The sequence below is a fragment of the Bos grunniens genome, chromosome 10 (assembly GCF_055505025.1).
Source record: "Bos grunniens cultivar Pamir isolate PY7600 chromosome 10, Bosgru_T2T1.0, whole genome shotgun sequence".
Classification (NCBI taxonomy): domain Eukaryota; kingdom Metazoa; phylum Chordata; class Mammalia; order Artiodactyla; family Bovidae; genus Bos; species Bos grunniens.
The window spans coordinates 31928031-31950578 of record NC_141174.1 but is presented as its reverse complement, the minus strand read 5'-3'; the positions used below and the strand labels follow the sequence as shown (position 1 = coordinate 31950578).

The window sequence follows — 22548 nt, the reverse complement described above, 5'->3', positions numbered from 1 at the left end:
TATTATAAAAAAATTGGAAATGATTTATTCTATAACAGGTGATTAATTAAATAAAAAATGGTTACTTTCACATGATAAAACATAAAAAATCAATGACATAGAGAATGCCCAAGGTATAATTTTTTAAATAAAGTAAGCCAGTTGTAAAATAAAATGACCCTGACTTTGAAAGAGAAGAAGGGCAAGGGAAAGAAATGTTAATCTTTCTCACTAGTTTGTAGGCCTATGGGAGATTTTATCACCTTAAGTAGCAATATTTTGAAAAGTCTCTACAAAGAGCATAAATTCCTGTTGTAATTAGGGATAAGCAAAAGACATGGGTACCAGAATTTGTAAAATAATTTCTTATGGGCATGATGTTGAGATAATTTGGCCTAGTTTTTAATTTATATAAGTATTAATATTTTATTTTCATATAATGCACATATACAAACACACGTAAGTATACAGTATGGTGAATTTTCACAAAGTGAAATACTCGTATAACTCAGAAAAATTTTGAACACTACCATCATCCCAGAGACTTTCTTCATACTCTTTCCTCTTACTATCTCCTGAAGGTACCACTATTTCGTCTCTCATACCACTCTTAGTTGTACCTGTTTTTGAATTTTATGTAAATGTAATCATACAGTATATGCTCTTTGACTCAGTGTTAATTTTGTGAGGTTCATTCATATTCTTACATGGAGACAGGACTCATTCACTATCATTTCTGGAGAGCCTGTAAAACTATTTCTTACAGGCCAGCTGACTGTGGTTGTCAATAAAGTTTTATTGAAATACAGCTGTGCTCTTCAATTTACATCTATGGCCGCTGTCAAGCTACAGTGGCAGAGTTGGGTAGTTGTAACAGAGATCATATAGCCCACAGAGCCTGAAAAGTATTTACTATGTAGCCATTTACACAAAAAGTTTGCTGACTCTGGTTACATAGCATTAATTATGTGTCTGTGCCACGATGTATCTATGCATTCTACATTTGGTGAACAATTGTGCTGTTTCCAGTTTGAGATTATACAATGGGATTGCCAGATTTGGTAAATAAAAATGCAGAACTCTCAGTTAAATATGAATTTCAGGCAAACAATGAAGAACATTTTTAATATAAGTATATCCCAAACATTGCATAGCAACCATGGGCTGAATAGCATTGCTGTGAATATTGAAATATGTGTCTTGTTACGAACGTATGTATATAAGCAATTCTGTTGGGTATATTTCTAGGAGTGGATTGCTGGGCTATATCAAGTATGTGAGTGTTCACTCTTGGTGATTACTAACAAAGAGTTTTTCAAAGCAGTTATACAAATTTATACTTTCACTGGCTACGTGAGATTTAAGTTGCTTCTCATCTTTGCCAATCCTTAATATAATTAGTGCTTTTAATTTTAACCAATCTGATGAATCTGCAGTAGCATCCCCATTGTGGTCTTTATATTTCCCTGGTGGGTAATTAATTTGAGTAGCTTTTCATATGTTTATTGACCATTTGGATGTTGGGAAGGGGGCAGTTGTGTGTCGTGCCTATTCAAGATTTTTGGCCATTTTTCTGTTCTGCCAAATGCCTTTTTCATGGTGGGCAGTGATATATACTATGATGCGGCTTATAATGGTGAACTGGAACAATCAGATTTTTTTCCCCTTCTCTTTCACTTTTTCATTCTTTCTGCCTGGAATTTGACCTGGAAAAGATGGGGGGAAGGGTAGATTTCAGCATGATCTGAAAATTCGTGAGGTAAAAGTCTAGGGCAGTGGTGTCCAATAGGACTTTTTGAAATGATGAGAATGCTCTGTTTCCGAAGAGTCCAATATGATATCCATTAGCCATGTGTGACTTCATTGCTTGAAATGTGACTATTGTGACTGAGGAACTGATGGCTTACATTTTATTTAATTTTAATTAATATAAATTTAAATAGCCACATGGGGCCAGTGGTACAGAATTGAAAAGTGTAGGTCTCATAGATGGACTAAGGGTAAACCAGTTATAAAGAAGGTGATACGGGATTGCAGCTAAGAGAGTCAAACAGTTTTTGCTTCTGAATTCCCAGGAACTGTTCAGATGAGACTGCAGTGGAGAGAATTTGAGTTACTGGAACTATTTTCATATCTTCTGTTACTATGGTCTGACGTTATTGTTAGTATTCTTAGATTTTTTATAAGATTCCATCCCCCTTGTCCTGCCCCAGTGCTGGTTTTTCAGCTTTTCTGAATTCTCAGAGTGAAACGAATCTTTTTCAAATGCCTCTGCAGTGAATAAATTGATTTAAGTTGGTTCAGAATGCTACAAAGTCCTCTCCCTCAGGAAGAATCAAAATTTACCCTTAAGATCTTGACAGATTTACCAGCTTCCCCTGACGCCTCTTAGGGGTGGCGGCCAAGTTCACAACACTGCTTCCTCTCTGGGAAGACTCCCAGACACACAGGGATAGGTCCTGAGTAATCACATCTGAGCCACACGATCTTGTAATCTTTGCTATAGACAAATGGCTTGAAAACTGTCATTGAGTGTCAGAATAGGCTTGAGGACGTATCAAAACACAGACTGTGGGGCCCAGCCCTACAGTTTCTTTTCCAGTAGATCTGTGGGTGGGGCACTAGTATTTGCATTTCTAACAAGTGCTCGGGTGACATTAATGCTGCAGATCTGGGGCCCTCCTTGAAGAATTACTGCTGTAGATAATTAAGTCTGGGACAGTCGCTCTGAGACAGGGCAACCAGTTTTTCTCAGCAATTTGAAAACTGGAACAAAGAGACACAGAGACTGGGGGCTATTAGAGCAGTGCTCTGGAAAGAAGGTCCAAAACCACCACTGTTGGGGTTCCCAGAGCTGGTCTGGCTCCTGCTCTTCAGTGGAGCCTCGGTTGTTCAATCCTTTGAATACATCTTAATACCTTCATTATTTTGCAAACTGGCCTGTTTGCAAGTTTCTGTTGCCTGCCTCTAAAAGAACTTAAACTAAGATATGAGTATATGAGTTGTGTTCCACCACAAAAACAAAAACCATTCTAAACATTTAAAACAGATAATACAGTACAGGGAATTGGTCACACTGGTGATAGAAGGTCTGAGAAGACAAACAGGCAACAAGATTAGCAACAGCAGGAAGCTACCCCCACCAGTAGGCTGGAGGTACAATTGGAGAAGATGGCATTAACAAAGGCACAGTGACCTGCAAGAAGCTGGAACCACGGTGAACCAGTCCAAAGTGGAAAATGCTGCTGCAGCTGCCAGAAACATCACCCAAGTGCAACTTTGTGGTGGTAACGAAACACCCTGTCTTCTCCCTTCCTCCTACCTTCGGTCTTCCAGCAGTGCTTCTCCTGGCTGGGAAGTTCGGGGAAGACGACCTGGGATACAGAAATTAGCTGGATGCTGTGTAAGGACAAGGTGTGTATAAGAAAGCAAGCTGAGGGCTAGCACTGTTTAATGTGGATTTCATATTTTTTTACTCAAAGAACATTTTGCCAACTGGCAAATTACTGAAATAATATGTGCATACTGTATAATTTCTAATAATTAACTAGGTTCTTATTAACTTGTTCCATAATTAGGGCTGACATTTCTGAAATAACCGTCAGGAGAAAATTGCAAATAATAACAAGAACTGGCATTTGTATAGTTATTTTCAATTTGAAAAGTGTTTTTATCTGTCTTACCCAATCGCTAAAAAAAATGTTGTGAAGTAAGTTTACCATTAGCTCCATTTGAAAAATAAGGAAACTGAAACTCAGAGAAAATAGCAACATGAAAGAAAGTCACATAGCTCAAAAGTGGCAAAATGGCAAGATCCCAAACCTGGACTTATACCCAACCTCAATTGTTGCAAAACACCAAGCTATTGTGTGAAAACACATGCAGGGCTACAAACTTCAAATTCTTTCTCTGTTGATATCTCACTTCCTCCCTTATCTAAAACCCAGCATTTAGAATAAAACCTTGTAACCATTACCGAGAGAAAATATTCTGAATGATGAGCAAAACATACCAGGGTGCCTTTCCCTTTCCTTCTTCTGTAGATGGTCAATTAAATCTATTCTCCGTGGTCCTGTGGGTTCTTAATTAATAGGTAATGATTATTGGACAAGACGCAGCCTTTCATAAGATCATTCTGAAATAATAGCAGTCCTTTAAAAAGAAAAGAAAAAAGTTTAAAAAACTCATTTGAGAGCATAAATTAAGCTACACAGAGTGGGTGTTTCTGATGGCTGATGAGAATATTTTATCTAGAAAGAAATACAAACACACACAATGAGTTTATGTGAATGTGTGTGTGTGTGTTGGGGCGGGGGGTGGGTTTCCTTTCTGTCTGCATAGATGCTGTTAAGCTTCCTCTGGTTCCAGATCCACAGATTGCATTTCTGATGCTGAAGAGCCATCTTTGTTTCCCCTGGTTACCAATGAAATAGTGTGCAGGGATCAGTTCAAATTCATCACACATAGCAAAATGCTTCCAAACATAATGGCTTGCTTTCAGTATTTATTATCTATATTTATATCTATTTAATAGTAAGGGCAACTCACATGTATATCCACACATTTCTGTGCTTATAATCTAGTGTGTATGATGTCCTTTACATAGAAAAATGATATATGTAATACAGCACATCCCTATAATATTAATTGCTATAGAGAATGGAATTTTTTCTTCAGGCAGACTTCATCCTCTCCTTCATTACTGAAGACCAAAGAGAACCTGCTGAAGGGTGATTTACCCTGTAGAGTTACTCCTCAGAGTATATCTCAATACTGTAATAGACTTTTATCTGTAAGGCTAAGTCTTGCCTTATAAAGAATCTCCACATCCAGTTTGACTCAATAAATTTCAGGCTCAATGATTATATTTCCATCTAAAAGCTTTACACAGTGACAAGATTGGGAGAGCTTTAAGAATCCTCCCAGGTCAAGTTTCTTTCTGAATATTTCCCCACAATGAACTTCAATACATTAAGTCTACCCATTAGCTAGAATATCACTGATTGTACTCTTGATCTGTTGGCCAATGGAACATTTGTATTGTCTAGGTTCCATTTAAAACAATATTTGGAATGGGTGGAATAGCTCAGAACAGGAGAGCAATACTCAAAGTCATCTTCCTTCAGTGGAGAAAAATGTGTCTGGTGTAAGAAATTGGCTTGTTAAAAGAAAATCAAAATTTAGTGCTAGAATCTCTCCCTCAGAAAAACAAAACATTTCTCTTTCCTGAGATTCTCAATTAGTTCCATGAATATTTTTCTCCTGAACCCCATTATTCTTGCACAATGATATGAGAAAATAAGAGTGATAAGACTTTCACCAACAATTAGGTAGAGAATTGTTTGAAATTTTGTGAATTTTTTTTTTGTTCTCCCCACAAACCGTGGTCTTCTAGACATTCTGCTAGTGGAAACAGGGGTGTGCACTAATTCTTAAATGTGACTAAGATATTGAATGTCATTACAATTTACCTTTACAACTGGAATAACTGGATGTATTGATTTTTTTTTTTTTCATTTAAAAAGACACCTAGAGATTTGCTCTCAATGTTAATTTTTCATAACGTTTGGTGATCATTGAGTAATGTAAAGTGCCATGGAAAAAAATACATATTAAAAATAAAAATTTCCTGAAGGTTCAGAATTCTACATACCTTTTGCTTACTTTTAATTAAACATATAGGTTATTAATATCACAGTAATTCCTGAACAGCATGATGTGTTGTTTGGCTGAAGTCGTACAAAAATTTGAAGAGTATGGTATATAAATTGAGGGGAAAGTGTGTGCATTTAAGAGTACATGTATACATATGTGTTATTTATTAAAACTTCAGGCAAGGATGTTGTCTTCCTGTGAATTCAGAGCCATGAGAGCGGGAAGTCTGCTGCAGAGAAGAACAAAAGCATGGCTGCGCGATAGTATTGTCTCTGCAGCAGCAGCAGCCTCCCTGACGGAGGGCTGCGGCGACTATCTAGTCTGTTACACTGCATTTTTTTATTACTGACACCCTGCGTTATTCTGTCAGCTCAGCCGACTAAGCTGTTCCCCGAGTTCTGGCTGGTCACCCTGACTCCGTTAAATGGGAGAAGGAAAGAGAAGGCAGGTGATTTGTACCAAGTGGGGCACGAGGAGATTTCTTTCCTTCGGGGTCAGCGTCCTTCATCGTCCGGGACTTGGGGAATTCCAGGACCGCATTTAACCCAGAAACCAGAGTGTCCTATTCATTAGTTGCTGCGCAGAGGGAAGACAGTGAAAGGCTTAATCTCTTCCCAGCTGGGGCCAATAGAGCTGGGTTGATCAGAGTTGCCTGGCTGATGTGCAGTAGCCTGGACCCCGCTGGTCCCTCAGAGACCGCACGGGGCCTAGAGGAGGTCAAGTCAAAGGACACGACCTCAGGGAGCTTCCCCCCCAACTCTTGCCCGCGCAGCCTGCAACTCGGCTCCTGAGCGACCACCGCTACTACAGCAAGGCTGGAGGGCGGGGAGGGGGCGGGTCCCGGAGTGGGCGGGAATAGGGGCGGGGACGAAGAGGGTCCGGAGTTTGTTGGGAAGTGTAGTTTCCAGAACCTCAGGAGCGTAGCTATCCAGGCTCTGCTTGTGGAGTGTGAACTACGATTCCCAGGAGTACACGGGCCCGGCCCGGGAGTCCATGCGCAGTGGGCGCCACATTGTATCCTATCAGGCGAGGAGAGGGTGATGTCACCTGCGAGTTGGTAACCTACGAGCGGCTGTGGAGGAAACTGTTTAACCGGATCCCATTGTACCCGGAGCGCAGAGCCGCCTTTTCAGCATGCAGGGGCTGCTCAGGTAAGGGGGACGTGCCGCGTCGCCCTCCGCACTCATTCATTAAGAGGCACCGCGCGGTGGCGCGGGGGTGGGCGCGCTTCTTCGCGGCCCGGTGCTGGGTTCGCAGCGCGCCCTCCCGCTGCCTTCCCGGAGCTCCCGGGCCAGTAGGTAAATATTAAACCCGTCCTTCAGGTTGGGTCTGGGTGGGAACAGGACCTAGACAGCTCCCAGCTGCCAAGCTGGGTTTGGGAAAATGGCTGCAAGCGCGGCTCAAAGCAAGGCGAGCCCGGGGGAAGGCTCCCCGAGGACGGAGTTGCCTCCCTTCTTTCTTTCTGAGGCGCTTGGATGCCGAGAGAGCCAGCAGGGTACCACTCGCCGCCTTGCCATTGACACGCTGGGGCTCTGGGGCTCTTGGCCTCTGCTGGGTGCTTCGGGCACTGCTACTGTAGGGAGTTGCTGGCCCGGGAGGCTCTGGAAGGGAGAATCCCGAGGTAGGCTTGTTAGAGTGGTAACCGAAGAGGCGAGACTCATTTACTCGTTCGCGTCTCAGCAGAACCCCCGCTATCCCGGGTACCCTCGCCTCAAGACTCATTGGAAAGAGATGGGGTGACTGTAATTTAGGCGAAGTTGGAAGCTCAAGGTCTCAAACGAGAAAGAGGAGGGAAACCCACGTTGCGGAAGGAGCGAGGGGTGTTTGCGGAAAGCGGCGAGGGGAGGCTGCGCAGCCTGCGGACCGGGTTCGAGGCGCCACAGGGCGATCCAGCCCCCCGTCCCTTTGGGTAGGGCACACCTTGGTGCCCCTTGCACTGATGGCTCCCTCGACCAGGAGCACTTGAGCTAGGACGAAGAGTCTGCCCTGAGCGCTGCCTGGGCCGTGGTAAAGCGGTGGGGAGAGTTGAATAATCTAACGATACGAGTCGCAGTGGAACAGAAGGGCTGGGCAATCGGTTTTCCCAGCTAGTGATGAAAATCCAACTGCTTGTGATTCGCATGGAGACGTGTGCGAAGCCCAAGAACTCTATATAATAAAGTCCTCTGGACTTCCTTTCCCTAGCAGCCTTATCCTTTCTCTTACTCATTCATCAAACCTTTGCTAAAGGCTCTGTTCTCAAGTTGCTCTCAGCCTGCGATTGGGGTATTCTGCCTCTCGTGCCTATAAAATATTTTAGTGGACCCAGGAATCGAATACACTCCAACCGTCGTTCACTACCGAGCCCCTCACCCTTCGCCCCCCATCTCCAGGATGCTCAAGGAGAGCATTAAGAGTAAATGCCACCCATGACCGTTTTGCTCCCGTTGAGCTAGTAGTTTCCCGAGGCTCGGGAAGGACCTGGTGAATTGAAGCGGAGTTTGCCTGCAAGACGAATCCTGTTGCCATGGCGACTCCTGCCGTCGGAATCTTAACTGCTCCCACTGCTGTTTCAATTCGTCGTGGCCCTGCGGGCAGCTGGGAGGGCGTGGCCAGTAGGTGTGGTCAGATGCTCGCCCTGGGCCCAGCTGCTCTCTCCTGGTCACCGGTTTCACAGTCCTGGGCTCTCTCTATTCCCTGTAAGTAGCCTGAATACAATTTTTAGACCCCTTTCCCTCTGTCAAGCCCATACGTGGTCTCTCCAGCTCCATCCCCAGAAAAAGCTGTTAAGAGCCTTTGTCCTAAGGCAGACTCCGAAAATTACAACCAAAAGATCTCCTTACTCTTTCACTCTAGCTGCTTCATTTTCCTAATAACATATGTAACAGTGTTGGGAACAGCTTTCTCAAGGAGGGAGTTCTCTGTCATGCGTGAAGAGAGCTCCTTGGCTACCAGTAAAGGTCCTCAGTTTGCCCTAAGTGCAATTCTAGGGACAAGTAATGACTGAAATTGAGTTCTGGAAGTCACTGCTATCCCATGTGTTTCTAATGAAATCTAAAAGCCTGCCTAGAGGATTCAGATCCTTGAGAGGGTTGGGATCTAGGAAGCCTGAGTTCTGCTCTGGCATTACTGGCTTCCCCATTCTGGGGTGAACCCTCTGCCTCTGGGGACCTCAGTCATTGTTGACCTGGGGAAAGCAGCATAGAGTGTTTCCTAAAGTTGATTTCAGTATAAAGTCTTGTGACTCTAGGAAGGAGTTGTTCGTCATCTTTTATTTTTTTCAGAGAAATCTGAAGATGAGAATTTAAGCCCAGCTTTTGACACTGTGACATCGGGTTAATATCTGAGCCCTACTTGTATAGCAAAATAGCCTGGGTCTCATGGTAATCCTTCAAAGTGGGCAAAGCAGCTATATTAGTATTTATAATATTAGTTCTACTGTTATTACTATTATCCCAGTACCTGGATGTCTATTTATCTTTTTATTGTAGAATTGTTTAGGTTTTGACTTTTTAGATTCTCGTTGAATGCAGTTATTGGTAATTTAATTGCATTAAGAGTAATTGAGCTATACATTTTGCTTACCTTCTGCTTTCATTTCATACGGTAGTGTATTATCACAGATATTGCAATTAAGGGGTATGTGTATATCTGTTAGCATCAATGCATGTGCATTCACGTGCAGGTGAATGCTTGGGGATGCTGTGTGCCAGGCGGTTGACATTCATCATCTGGTTTTAAGTAGGTGGTTACATCCCCATGAGGAAAGAGTATCAGAAATTTCACTGCAGTGATATTTCACTACAAACTACAATTGCCTTCAATTATCTCACTTCTTGATTCCCTGTAATGCTGTTAACAATCCCACCGTTTGTGGGTTTTTCCCACTCAGAGGGTCTTTTGAGAGCAGAGTCTTTGTCTAATCTATCCCTGCCTATCCAGCAATTAAAGCAGTGTTTGGCCATTGGCAGGTGTTTTATAAGTATTTGTAGAACACGATTGGAGATCCAAGATCTATATTCTTTCCACTGATAGTTTTGTCACCAGTTGTAACAGTCCTTAGTTTTCTGTCAAGCAGTTTCATCTCAGCGTAAACCAGAACTCCTGTGCAGCATGTGACTTGAGGCATAAAAAGGCCTTCCAAGTGTTTGAAATAATTGAATTGTAACTGTTTGCTTTTGGGATATGTTCTCTCACAGACTACCCCCCACCCCCATAATTCTTAATACACTTCTTATTACCCCAAATCAGACATTTCTCAATTTCTCTCTGTTGTACTGTCCTTGGCCCAGATAACTTTCCCAGGAGGTGTACAACAGGAAAATAGGGAGAGAGACCAAGGCAAAGATACCTAGAGACTTCTACTAGGCCATGAGTGACCCCCCAGAAGCACCATTAGGTAGAAAGGTGGACAATAGCTCGCTTATCTGGGGTGGCATTATTCTATGAACAGGGTAAGTTATTCAGACTGCTGATATGAGAGGAGAACAGGGTAAAGACATTTGCCCAGTATTTGTAGCATTCAGTTATCGTCCAGTAATTTGCATTCTGTGGGTTTTCAGAAGTGTAAATGAGTGAGGAGATGTGATAGTAAAGAGGTTGCAGTGGGCCATGTCCTTGGGTGGTGCTTACAGGAGCTCAGTGAGTAAGTGCCAAGGAATTTGAATCCTGACTTTCTTGCTTTGTGGACACGCCTCTGGGTGTTAAGAATTGGTGTGTCTCTCTGTGTGTGGTTTTATTTGAGCTACTTTGTTTAAAAGGCTGCTTTTACTGTTGATACTGTGGTCATCAGAACAAATAAGGTGTTTACAAATAAAACATAGTTAAGACTGAAAGTGTTTCATTTTGTAAATATTTGGGGAATTGTATAAAGAGTGGCTTTGGCTTGAGAATCTTGAGGTCTTCTGTGAAATTACTTAAAAACTTACAGCTGTTGGATCAGGGGGAACAAGCTTTTCCAACAAAACTTGGTACCATTGATATCCTTAGGTGTTTGGTTCAGGAAATAATCACAGAGGTGGTAACTTCTGTGGGGGCCCTCCCTGGCTTCGCATCATGCCCCTGGCATTTCTAAGTGTTAAGTCTATTCTAGTATTGCAGGAAACAAAGCAACTTTGCCCATTTAGGATAGCAAACTTGTTTAATCTCTATAGGTGGCCCCAGTCAAAACAAAAGTCCTTTTTTGTGGTTTTTTTTCCTTTGGATAAGGAATGTGGGCTCCTGTCACTTATTTTGGTATCAACTTGGTAATGGAGGGAATCTTTTAAGTGAGTATATGTATCTTAAACACTTAGAGCATCAGATCATAGTAGTTTGGTCTATTTGAGAGCACAGTTTAGAGGCAACTGCTATATTACAAGTTCTGTAATATTTCAGAACTTGTAAGGAGGACTGTGTCTGTAGGTTGGTGGGGCAGGCTGGGGCTGGCTGTCCAAGGATACCTCTCTTGAAGGATGTGCTTGGAGTGGTTGAGGGGTTGATAGATTGGAGTTGAAGGATGGATCTGAAGTGCCCCTCTTCTCCCTTCCTTCAAGCTGCTACTCCGTGGCCCCACTGAAAGAGGGACAGTTGAAGATGAGATGCAAGTGGATCTGGGTGACCTACATTCCACTCTAGCAGACTATTTCCGCAGCAAAAAAAAAAAAGTGTTTACCTTTGTATTTTCTGGCATCTCCACTGTTCCAAAAACAGAGAAATAAGCATGTTGGAATGAGTTTGCATTCACGGGACACATGTCTAAAAATGATTTGATTAAATCCTAGGAGCATACCAACGAGCACATAGAGCCTGCCCCACCCCTGCCCATTAATCTGAGGTCACCAAATACACCCTCAGCCTTGGTGAGCTTATTGTCCCTGTGGATGTTTAAGTACTCCTGGCTTTTATCCCATCTATGACTTTCTGCAATGATGGCTCCCCTCATCTGAGCATCTGAATTCTCCTTGCCCTCTCAGTTCCAGCTTCTGGGAAGCCTTCCCTGCCTCGCTCTCCATTTTCACAACCATCCGTGGCACCTTCCTCCTTAAGAGCCCTCAGCCTGACCACACAGCCAAAAATAGTCACAGCTAATGTGATACTAACAGTCAAGCAATGTGAGGTGCTAAGCTGGGGTCAGGCCTTTCCTAATACTTTTCTTGAGCTTTACCATGGCCTCTTTCACAGCTGTAGTGGGTAGGTACTGTTATCACCGTGTTATAGTTGAGGAAACTGAGGCATGAAGAAGTTCACAAACTCACTGAACTCACACAGCTAGTAACTGCCAGACCCGATTAGGGACCCAGGCTTCTAATTCTTTACCTCCACCCCTCCCCCCTTGCACGCACACTCGCACACACATTATTGCCTTGCCTCCGGTTTTCTCTCCACTGAGTAGGAGGAGTCACAACTTCCTTTGTGTCTTTTGATTTAGAAACAGTGCGGGGGTCAATGACAGTAAATAAGGTCGATTGAGACTAAAACTGCCTATTGACTTAAAAGTTTCTTAGAGTCTGATTTTCTGGAACAAAAAATGTTACATGAGATTAGGAATGTTGCATTTGTGTATTTGAATGATAAGAATTTTTGAACTCTCTCCTTTTTGCTTTGTGAATGATTGGCAAATTATTTGAAAAAGGAAATGCTTTTACCTGCCATCTCTGAATCTATGTGCGTTAAACCCTCTTGTTACCTGAGATAACTTTTCAGTGGGTTGAATCTTTTATCTGAAGAAAGCCCTTCTCACTCACTGTTTTGAGATTTAAGACTCCCATAATTTCTTAGCTTCCCAACTCCCTGTTGTCTTTTAATATTTATGGTGAAAGCTCTTTTGAAAAGAAAATAATGAAAACTTGAGCAGTAGTCAAACATGTCATCTAATGTTGGTTATCCTTAGATGGGTTTCCCGGGTGGTGCTAGTGATAAAGAACCTGCTTGCTAGTGCAGGAGACCTAAGAGACGTGGGTTCAATCCCTGGGTCAGGAAGATCCCCTGGAGGGCATGGCAACCCAGTCCAGTATTCTTGCCTGGAGAATCCCATGGACAGAGGAGCCTGGCGGACTACTGCCCATAGGGTCACAGAGTCAGGCACAACTGAAGCAACTTAGCACACATGCTTAGATATTAAGCCTTTTTCCGAACCCTCACCTTAGAAAAGAGGCTTATTTTTACAGTGGAGCAAATTTGGTGCCAAATATACAATTGCAGTTCTTTTAAACCATAGCCACTATTGTGAATTAAATGTGGAAAAACTAGGGAAGTAAGTTCAATTTCCAATGTTGGTGTGATTTCCTGACTTACAATAGATCTCTTCTGGCTTAACACTGGATATTTTGCCACGTTGACAATATTTAATGAAGACTATTGAATAAAATACAAATTGTGTCATTTAGGGAAATAATAGGGAAGTTAGGCCCTAACAGCATATTGCCAGGAAAGGAAAATGAAAACAAAAGGCTTGTTAGCCCTTAAGCTGCTCAAACATAATATTCATTCAACAGACATTAATTTCAGAAGAATTTTTAAAATTCACCTTGTTAGGTTTCCTAAGTATGTCATTCACCTTTACTAATAGCCCGAGCTCTTTCTGTTCCATAAATTGCACCAGGATCAGAGTTGAAGGTTCCCGTTTCTGCTGGGCACACAATTAGGGTCACCTATTAAACTGGTCTTTGTCATCTTTATTTCTGGGGCGGGGGGGGAGGGCAGTGGTAGGAAACAAACCTGCTGTATGATTGGCAAACATTGCCCATCTGATGGAGTGTCTGAATTTAGATTTCCAAGTGTAGATAGTCTAGATCTGAGCTTTGGGTATTATCTGGGCAATGCAGATGCCCATCTTCTGTTTTTTGAGATAAGTTCTCATATTCTGGCTTACTGGCTAAGCTCATTTTGTTAGTGATGTACAAGCCATGTCAAGGGCATGAGTTAGTTTTGCCTGTTCTTGGAGCCACCAACTGCACCTGTAATCCTAGGAACTTTTTTTTTTTTTAATTCTTTGTTCTCCTGGTCACAAAGGAGACTAGACAGTGGATAGACCCTGTGGATATATCAGCATATAGCCCTCATCACTAAGGGCGATGATGGTCCCATATTAGAAAATGAACTGATGAGGGTTTTAGTGTTTTCCAGACCCCATAAGTTAGAGGCAGGGCTTCACTGGCAATTTGCCAAGGAACTATGTTTCTGCTTCTGACAGGTGTCCTCCTGTGAAGAGTGGGTCAGGAATAGGGGCAGCTTCCTAAAACACAGCCATCATCTTTTCCCTTTCTTAGGGGTGTGACCGCAGTCATTAGTGCGTGCTTTGGTGCCCTTTCTGGGCTTTGCTCTTCTCCCATAAAGCTTTTGCAGATTTGTACCCTGGAAGAAGAGTGAAGGATCATGGCCAGAATCATTCACCTGGTGAACTAGATTGTTCACATGCGTCTAGGCTCAAATTTATATTTGTTGCATAGAGTTTTGGTAAAACTGAGCAGTGAGATGTCTAGACACAAGTTAATTTAGTACCTAGTTCTGTGACAAAGGGTTAGACTAGGGACTCTTCTAAATCTTGAGAATTTACTACAAAACTTATTGTAAAAAGGAAATGAAATGGACAAATTAGACCATTTAGAGGTCATTGGTGCATTCTCTGATTCTTGAAAGTTAGTGAAATGGTGGATATAGAAAATGTAATATATGGTTTGGGTCAAGGTAAAGGATTTAGGAATTAAAAAATAAATGCTGCTATAGTTACTCTGTATTAGTGGTGGCTGTTTGATTTAGGATGATGGTGGGAAAAGAAACAACATTTCTGCTCCTGTTCCATCTGTGTGTGGCAACCTTATTTGCCTTAGAGGTGCTCCTTTCCCTGCTCAGCACTCAGTGGTCATTCAGACTTAAAGTCAGAGAGAGTCTGGAATGAATGTTGCTGGAATTGAGGCCAGTAGCTAAGGCTGCATTGTATCCTCAGAATGTTGAATCAAAGGCCTTTTATTATATTTTTGTATTTTAAAATCAAGAGTAGAAATTGGATTGGTCCAGTGTTCTTGCCTGGAGAATCCCAGGGACAGGGGAGCCTGGTGGGCTGCCGTCTATGGGGTCACACCAAGTCAGACACGACTGAAGTGACTTAGCAGCAGCAGCAGAAAACCTCTATGACCCATTTAGGGCTTGACATTCATTGAGGAGGCACGAGGCTGCCTTGGTTCACATTTTCTTAGTTTCTGCTAAGGAATATATGTGTGTGTGCATGTATTTTTTTTTTTTTTTTTTTAGTTTGACCCAGTTTCTTTACAGACTGTGACTGAAGCTACCTTTCTTCCATACGCCACCTTTTTCTACTATACTCCTTGGATTGTAATTTGAGTCTGAAGGACCAGTGACCTACTTCTTTGCCGGTTTTTCTCTCACAGCTTCCCTGTGGGCTAAGGGAGACCGTGATCCTCTGTGGCCAGGTTCCATACCAGGGGAGACACATTCACCGACCTTATAAAGGGCCTTGCCCCTTAACCTCCTACTTAGAATTAAGTAGGAGCAGAGAAGAGATGTGTGGCAGCAGAGAAGAGATGTGTGGCAGCAGAGAAGAGATGTGTGGCAGCAGAGAAGAGATGGCTTATGTTGTAATTCTCCCAAGCTCAGATTGTTTTTCTGATGGAACAAGTTGGGGGAAGTAGGTGGAAGGGAGGATAGAGGGAGTTATTGGGCTTCACTTATCTTATCATTTGTTTCCCTCTGGATTGCCTTTGTTTATACTGTCTCCTCAGGTCAGGAATTCCTCCAGCAGAAAGCACGCATCCGCACGGGGTTGTTGAGACTGGGGCTTCCTTCTTGTGCTCGAATTGCTGACTTGGCTGTCCTCTCTCCCAATTTGATCTGAAAGGAGGGCTGGAATGATTTAACCTGCTTTAAATACTTCCATTACAGGGAAAAGAGATATTAAAATGATGGCTTGTGGGCGAAAGGATTAATGATTTTTCTAATAGGGAAAGGAGATGATGCTGAGAAAGTGTAACACCTATGTCTAACTTCTTTATGTTGGTTGTGAGTTTAGAAACACGTTTGACACCTTGAATGAAATCTCTTCTTCTTTTGGTTGCTGCTTGGCAATTGCACAGAGGAAAAAGAAACACCATTTGATTTTAGGTTCAGTTTTGGGTAATCTTGGTAGTTCCTTTAAACTTTCCTGGGCCTCTATTTCCTCACCTGTGAAACAATGCGAAAATTCTAAAATTTTATGAGAACGAATTCATCCTAACATAATGACCTCACATGGTGTTGTGTGATGTTGATATAATGTCCATTGGGTTCCCCTAGAATGGAGATCAGCGAGGGGGACCTCTGTTTTCTTACTTTCAGAGTTTCCAACCTTAGTCCCTGTCCTCAGCGCAATGTTTCTGAAACCCTCTTCTTGGCTGGAAGCTAAACCCTCGAGGTCTGATCTCTAGTCTAATCTCCTTAACTGAGCAGCCTCTAGTCTTCCCCAGGCTGGGGGCTTAGGAAATTCCATAATAAGGGATGAGGCAAGACTGTGGTGTCTTTGAGTGACCATCAAGTTCTCTTTAAGTCGATCATCTCTTTGAACTAGAATTTGATTACCACCATTGGCACACAGGATGGATGCAGCCAACAGTCATATTTTATTTGGCCAGCACAACATCATTTTTAAAAATGGAATAACTTTAGTTAACATTTATATTCTGATTGTCACTGGCTTCACCGAACCCTAGTGCCTCATATACGACCACTCCGGTTCATGTGATACTTTTTAACCTCCTTGGACCCTGAAGGCGTTTGAGTTTTCAATCCCCATTTTAAACCAAATTAAATTGCAGTAAGAGGCTCTGTGGGCTGGCAAATGACCCAATCCAGGGTTTCTTATCTCAGCTGCTGCTGCTGCTGCTGCTAAGTCGCTTCAGTTGTGTCCGACTCTGTGCAACCCCATAGACGGCAGCCCACCAGACTCCCCGTCCCTGGGATTCTCCAGGCAAGAACACTGGAGTGGGTTGCCATTTCCTTCTCCAGTGCATGAAAGTGAAAAGTGAAAGTGAAGTCGCTCAGTCGTGTCCGACTGTTAGTGACCCCATGGACTGCGGCCTACCAGGCTCCTCCATCCATGGGATTTTCCAGGCAAGAGTACTGGAATGGGCTGCCATTGTCTTCTCCGCTTAATCTCAGCACTATTGGCATTTTAGGCAGGATCCTTCTTTGTTGTTGGGGGCTGTACTGTGTGTGAAGGATGTTCATTAGTGTCCTGGGCCTCTACTCACTAGTAGCAACTTTTCCCGCAGTTATGACACCAAAAATGTCTTCAGATGTTGTCAAATGTACCCTGGGGAGCAAAACTGGGTCCGGTTGAGAGTCAGTTGGCAGATTTTGGATGGCCTGGGAATTTTAAACATTGGACCAGGCTTGGATATTTAAGGATAAATCAGAATTCATCTGGGAAACTGAGCTACCGTGCTGTTTTTTTTTTTTTTCCAGGAGTGGGGGTAGTTGGTTAGAACAGGGTAAAAAGGTCAGTGAATCAGACCCTTTGAGGTCGCTTCTTCATTCTTCCATGACCACTGCCTGGGAGGCCAGCCATAGTTTAAGGACATGTCCTTGGTCACAACAGGGGGCTCTGAGGCACTGATGCTGGGTCAGGGCAAGCCCCCCAGAACTAGCGCGCAAACAACTCTGTAATACATAGCTTGTGTTGGTGGATCAGTAAAGTGATCTGTGGATGAAGATGATGAGGCTTTGGGGAAAGAAAAAGTCAAAGACCAAGATGCTTTAAAAAAAAAATAAAGCTTTTAAAAAATAACAGTTTATCTCAAATCAGCAGTCAGGGAAGAGCTCTGAAAGGAACTAGCAGCAGACTGATGTCCCCCACCCCTCTTTTTTCCCTCTCCCTCAAAAAAGAATGTTTGTAAAACTTGACTCAAAAACGGGCTTTGGCAACACTTAAACTTGCCTTGTCTCCCAGAAAAACATTGGCCAAGTTTCAGTGTACAGAGGGAGAGTGTTGTGAAGTTTTAATTAACCAATCCAAGCTCAGTCCTTGAGCAACTAATCCAGCGATAATGCTTAGGGAAGCACACAGTTTCAGTTAAAACATAAACCATCAAGTCTCTTCTTAGAGGGGTAGGCGGGACTTCTAAAGGGATCCATGCCTCTTCCTAAACACTGTTGGTTCTGTATCCTGGTTGGGAATCATAATTCTCCATGGTGGTTTAAAGAAATGCCTTGGTATCACCTCTCATCCTTCAGAATGGCTGTCATCAAAAGACCACAAAAACAAATGTTGGTGAGGATATGGAGAAAAAGGAACTCTCGTACACTGTTAGTGGGAATGTGACTTGATGCAGCCACTGTGGAAAACTGTATGGAAGTTTCTCAAAAAAACAAAGAGAAGTACTATATGACCCAGAAATTCCACCCCTGGGTATATATCTGAAAAAAATCAAAAACACTCATTTGAAAAGATACATGTACCCCAGTGTTTGTAGCAGCATTGTTTAGGACTGCCAGTATAGAGAAGCTACCTAAGTGTCCATCAACAGCTGGACACGGATAAAGAAGATGTGTATATATATAATGGAATACTACTTAACTATAAAAAAGAACTTGCCATTTGCAGCAACATGGATGACTTGGAAGACAGTAATATGCTAAGTCAAATAAGTCAGAGAAGTATATTCTATCATATCACTTATTTGTGGACTGTAAAAAATACAACTATTAAATATAACAAAAAAGAAGCAAGACTCGTAGAAAACAAGTGATCACCAGTGGGGAGAGGGATAGAGGGGCAATATAAAGGTGGGTGGGTATTAGGTACAAACTATTGGGTATAAGACAGGCTGCAAGGATGTGTGTACAACATGGGGAATATAGCCAGTATTTTGTAATAACTGTAAATGGAATGTAACCTTTAAAAATGTATTTTTTTTTTTTAAATGAGATGCCCAGGGATTCTCATTCAGTAAATTTAGGATTTGGGCCCAATCTTCAGGATTCTTAAAGCTCCCATGGTAATTCTGATATTTAGCCAGGACTGAAAACTGCTAGGAACACAAGATCCTTGTGTTTGGGAAATGTGGTTATAGTTGCAAAGGTGTGCTGGCCTGGATGGCTGGGTGGTTAAATGCACTGCTCTTTTTTCATTTTTTTGTTTGTATCTGTTTTGATATGAATATTTTGTTTTCCACAACTTTGAATTTATGAAAAGGATAAGTCTTTTATGTGTGGTATAGTGTGCATTACCTAATACATGGAACCTAATGAAAGTGAAAGAGGAGAGTCAAAAAGTTGGCTTAAAACTCAACATTCAGAAAACTAAGATCATGGCACCTGGTCCCATCACTTCATGGGAAATAGATGGCCAAACAGTGGAAACAGTGTTAGACTTTATTTTTTTGGGCTCCAAAATCACTGCAGATGGTGATTGCAGCCATGACATTAAAAGACGCTTACTCCTTGGAAGGAAAGTTATGACCAACCTAGATAGCATATTAAAAATCAGAGATATTACTTTGCCAACAAAGCTCTGTCTAGTCAAGGCTATGGTTTTTCCTGTGGTCATGTATGGATGTGAGAGTTGGACTGTGAAGAAAGCTGAACGCAGAAGAATTGATGTTTTTGAAGTGTGGTGTTGGAGAAGACTCTAGAGAGTCCCTTGGACTGCAAAGAGATCCAACCAGTCCATCCTAAAGGAGATCAGTCCTGGGTGTTCATTGGAAGGACTGATGCTGAAGCTGAAACTCCAATACTTTGGCCACCTGATGCGAAGAGTTGACTCATTGGAAAAGACCTTGATGCTGGGAGGGATTGGGGGCAGGAGGAGAAGGAGACGACAGAGGATGAGTTGGCTGGATGGTATCACCGACTCTATGCACAAGAGTTTGGGTGAACTCCAGGAGTGAGTGATGGACAGGGAGGCCTGGCGTGCTGCGATTCATGGGGTCTCAAAGAGTTGGACATAACTGAGCGACTAAAGTGAACTGAATTCGAGTTTTTTATATTTTGGTAGACTGTACTGAGATAACTTGTGAAAGTTATTCTCTCCTTTTCAAGATGCTTCCTTGGGGTGATTGAATATGCATGTTAATCTTTTTTTTTTTTTTTTTTAAAGCAAAGGAGACAAAAAGCACCCAATGGCCAATACCATGAGTGCCCTTGGATAAACTGGGTGGGAGTAAAAGCTCTTATTAGCCTCTGTTCTAGAAAAATCTAGATTCCAGACGGCATCTAGATATTTCACAGCAAAGTTAAACTCAGGTTCCTGTCAGACTCGTCTCTGGCTTCATAAAATTGAGGCAAATTTGTTTGCTGCAGGTTTCCTTCCTCGGCTTATGCCATGGGCCATCATTCAGGACTTTAAAGTCCTGCATTGTAAACTATCAGAGGTGGGAAATACAGTAAAATGGCTCATTTTACTTGCATTTTACTTAGAATAATCAGATTAGATCCAAATATCTATCTAGCATAGCAGAGGCAAGTGAATAAGTTTAAGGAGAAAATATTGTACCTGAGCCTTGTATGGCCTATCTCATAAGCTATGGAAGTGTCCCCTTAAAGCATCATTTGTTTATTCATTTGGCAGGTAAAGAATGTTTTGATACTGGATGTGAACATATCAAAATGCTGTTTTATATCCCAGCTTTCCCCCTTTGGAATGCAGAACTCTTGTTTTACTAAATAAAGCTCAGATTATCCTCTATCTTCAGCTTCTGAAATAAAAAAAATTACGTTGTGCAATAGGTGAAGACTCTCCCCAATGAAAGATTTTTTGCTTCCACTGGCAAGTAATTTCATGTTTTGCTTATTTGGATCATGTCCACATTTTCAAAGGAATGTAACCAGCATCAGTTATAGGAAGCAATGCTCTACAATCTCAAATCAGTTTTTCCAGTATGTTATTCCTGCAGATCCAATCTTTTATCCTCAGCTCTTTTCTCTCCTAAATGCCAATTTTGAGTCTCAGATGGCCATGCTTTGTATTAGAAAAAAATTTGTTAGCATGACATGATATTAAAGAAAGAATGGCAGTTAAAAAAAAAGGCAGAATACAGCTTTTTATTTTTTTTAGGGTTGATGAAAATGTTCTAAAATTATTTATAATGGTTACACAGTTTATAATTATACAAAAACCCTCTAAACTCTTTAAATGAATGAATTTTATGGTGTGAATTATATCAAAATAAAGCTTTTATATATAAAAAAAAAAAGACTAAAAAGAATCAGACTAAGTAAAACCTTAGAATTTAGACCTTGAGGATGATATCTTGGCCTTACTTTTCTCTCTCTTCATGTACACCTTAATTTTTTCTCTAAATAGATAACATGGACAAAGAATAACTGTGATCATTCCTCAGGACCACCTGAACCGTGGGAAACTTTGTTACAATGACATTTTTTTGTAATGAAATATGGCTCATATTTTTCTCATCCCTCTTAATTGTGAGCTAAGGCATGAAGGGTTAGACAGGTTTGCAAAATTTTATACCTGTGTGATGATAAGCTAAGATTTTGGCTTAGTTGCAGTTTGCTTTAAACTTGTTCTGTTCCATTATTTTGCAGAATGTTTCTGCTATAGAAGCTGTCACACTGTAAAAAGTACTCAAGTATATAATGTTGTCTGTAATACTGTGTATGTTGGAAAGGAATATTTCATTTATAACGGATTATGTAACTCAGGGTTTCTCAAATTTGGATTCATGATCATTTCAGAACCACTGCATTAAAAGTTAAATTGCTGAATGTTGAGGTACTCATTTGATGCCATTGGGATCAAAAACTCGTGTAGAGGTAGACTTAGGTTCTATTTGGGTATACGATGGTTTTCCAAACACATTAGTTTTATTGCTGCATAATGAACTACCACAAATTTAGCAGCTTAAAACCACACCAGCTCAGAAGTCTAGGCATGCTGTGGCCAGGATTCTCTGCTCGCAGTCTCATCAGGCTAAAACTAATGTGTCAGCCAAAGCCACAGTTCTCATCTGGGGCTCAGGGGATTCCTCCAAGCTGTCTGGTGGTAGTTGTTGTTGGTCAGTTGCTAAGTCATGTCTGAATCTTTGAGACCCCATGAACTGCAGCATGCCAGGCTTCCCTGTCTTTCACTATCTTCCAGAATTTGCTCAAACTCATGTTCATTGAGTCAGTGATGACATACAACCATCTTATCCTCTGCCACCCTTTCTCCTCTTGCCATCAGTCTTTCCCAGTATCAGGGTCTTTTCCAATGAGTGGGCTTTTTGTATTGGAGGTGGCCAAAGTATTGGAGCTTCAGCTTCAACATCAGTCCTAATGAATATTCAGGATGCAGAAGTTATTACCTTGTGTCTGTAGGACTGAGGGCTTCCCAGGAGGCGCTAGTGGTAAAGAATCTGCCTGCCAGTGCAGGAGACACAGGAGATGCAGGTTCACTCCCTGGGTCAGGAAGATCCCCTGGAGTAGGAAATGGCAACCCACTCCAGTGTTCTTGCCTGGAGAAACCCATGGACAGAGGAGCGTGGAGGGCTACAGTCCGTGGGGTCACAAAGAGTCATAAGCACATAAGGACTGAAAACTAACTGCTGGCCAGGAACTGCCTGCTTTTAGCTCCTAGCTAGAGACCTACATTTCCATGGCCTACATTGGAAGTTCACAAGAGGATATTTAGTTTCTTCTTCTAGGTCACTTCTTTTCTGCCATCAGCCAGAGAAAGGGATGATTTTATGGTCTCACCTGAATTGGTCAGGCCCACCCAATATAATCTCTCTTTGACCATACAATGTAACATAATCATAGGATTGATAGCTCATCATTTTCATAGGTTCCACTCACTCTCTAAAGATTATGGGGCATCATTTCAAGTTCTGCTTTTCATACTGGATAACAGAAATTATGCCAGTATATTGCTGATGATTATTAAGGTGAAAAATCCAAAATCCCAAAATGAATGATATTTCACAAGGTATGCTTTAGGACCTCTCCCACTGCCCCCCTCCCACCTAC

The 22548-nt window shown here is 42.0% G+C and overlaps 1 protein-coding gene and 1 long non-coding RNA gene across 10 annotated transcripts in view; one reads left to right on the top strand and one right to left on the bottom strand.

The window, feature by feature from the left end:
* Positions 1-1065: 1065 nt before the first annotated feature.
* Positions 1066-8233, bottom strand: LOC147364260 (uncharacterized). 2 transcript variants are annotated; one of them, XR_015134256.1, is made up of 5 exons: positions 8095-8233; positions 6094-7235; positions 3992-4131; positions 3302-3378; positions 1066-1685 (listed from the first exon to the last, which is right to left on the bottom strand). It is a non-coding gene; the product is annotated as an uncharacterized LOC147364260 (long non-coding RNA). The 2 variants fall into 2 exon arrangements; XR_015134255.1 differs by lacking the exons at positions 1066-1685; positions 3302-3378; positions 3992-4131 and having other exon boundaries at positions 4473-7235.
* Positions 6686-22548, top strand: part of DAAM1 (dishevelled associated activator of morphogenesis 1) — a 182812-nt gene continuing 166949 nt past the window's right edge. For 4 of the 8 annotated variants that reach the window (XM_086320447.1, XM_086320442.1, XM_086320454.1 and 1 more), the window contains exon 1: positions 6686-6785. The gene's annotated coding sequence lies outside the window, so the exon portion shown is untranslated. Of the gene's footprint in view, positions 6933-7354; positions 8313-22548 lie in introns of those variants that run through there. The other 4 variants (XM_086320450.1, XM_086320444.1, XM_086320449.1 and 1 more) reach the window with 3 other exon arrangements.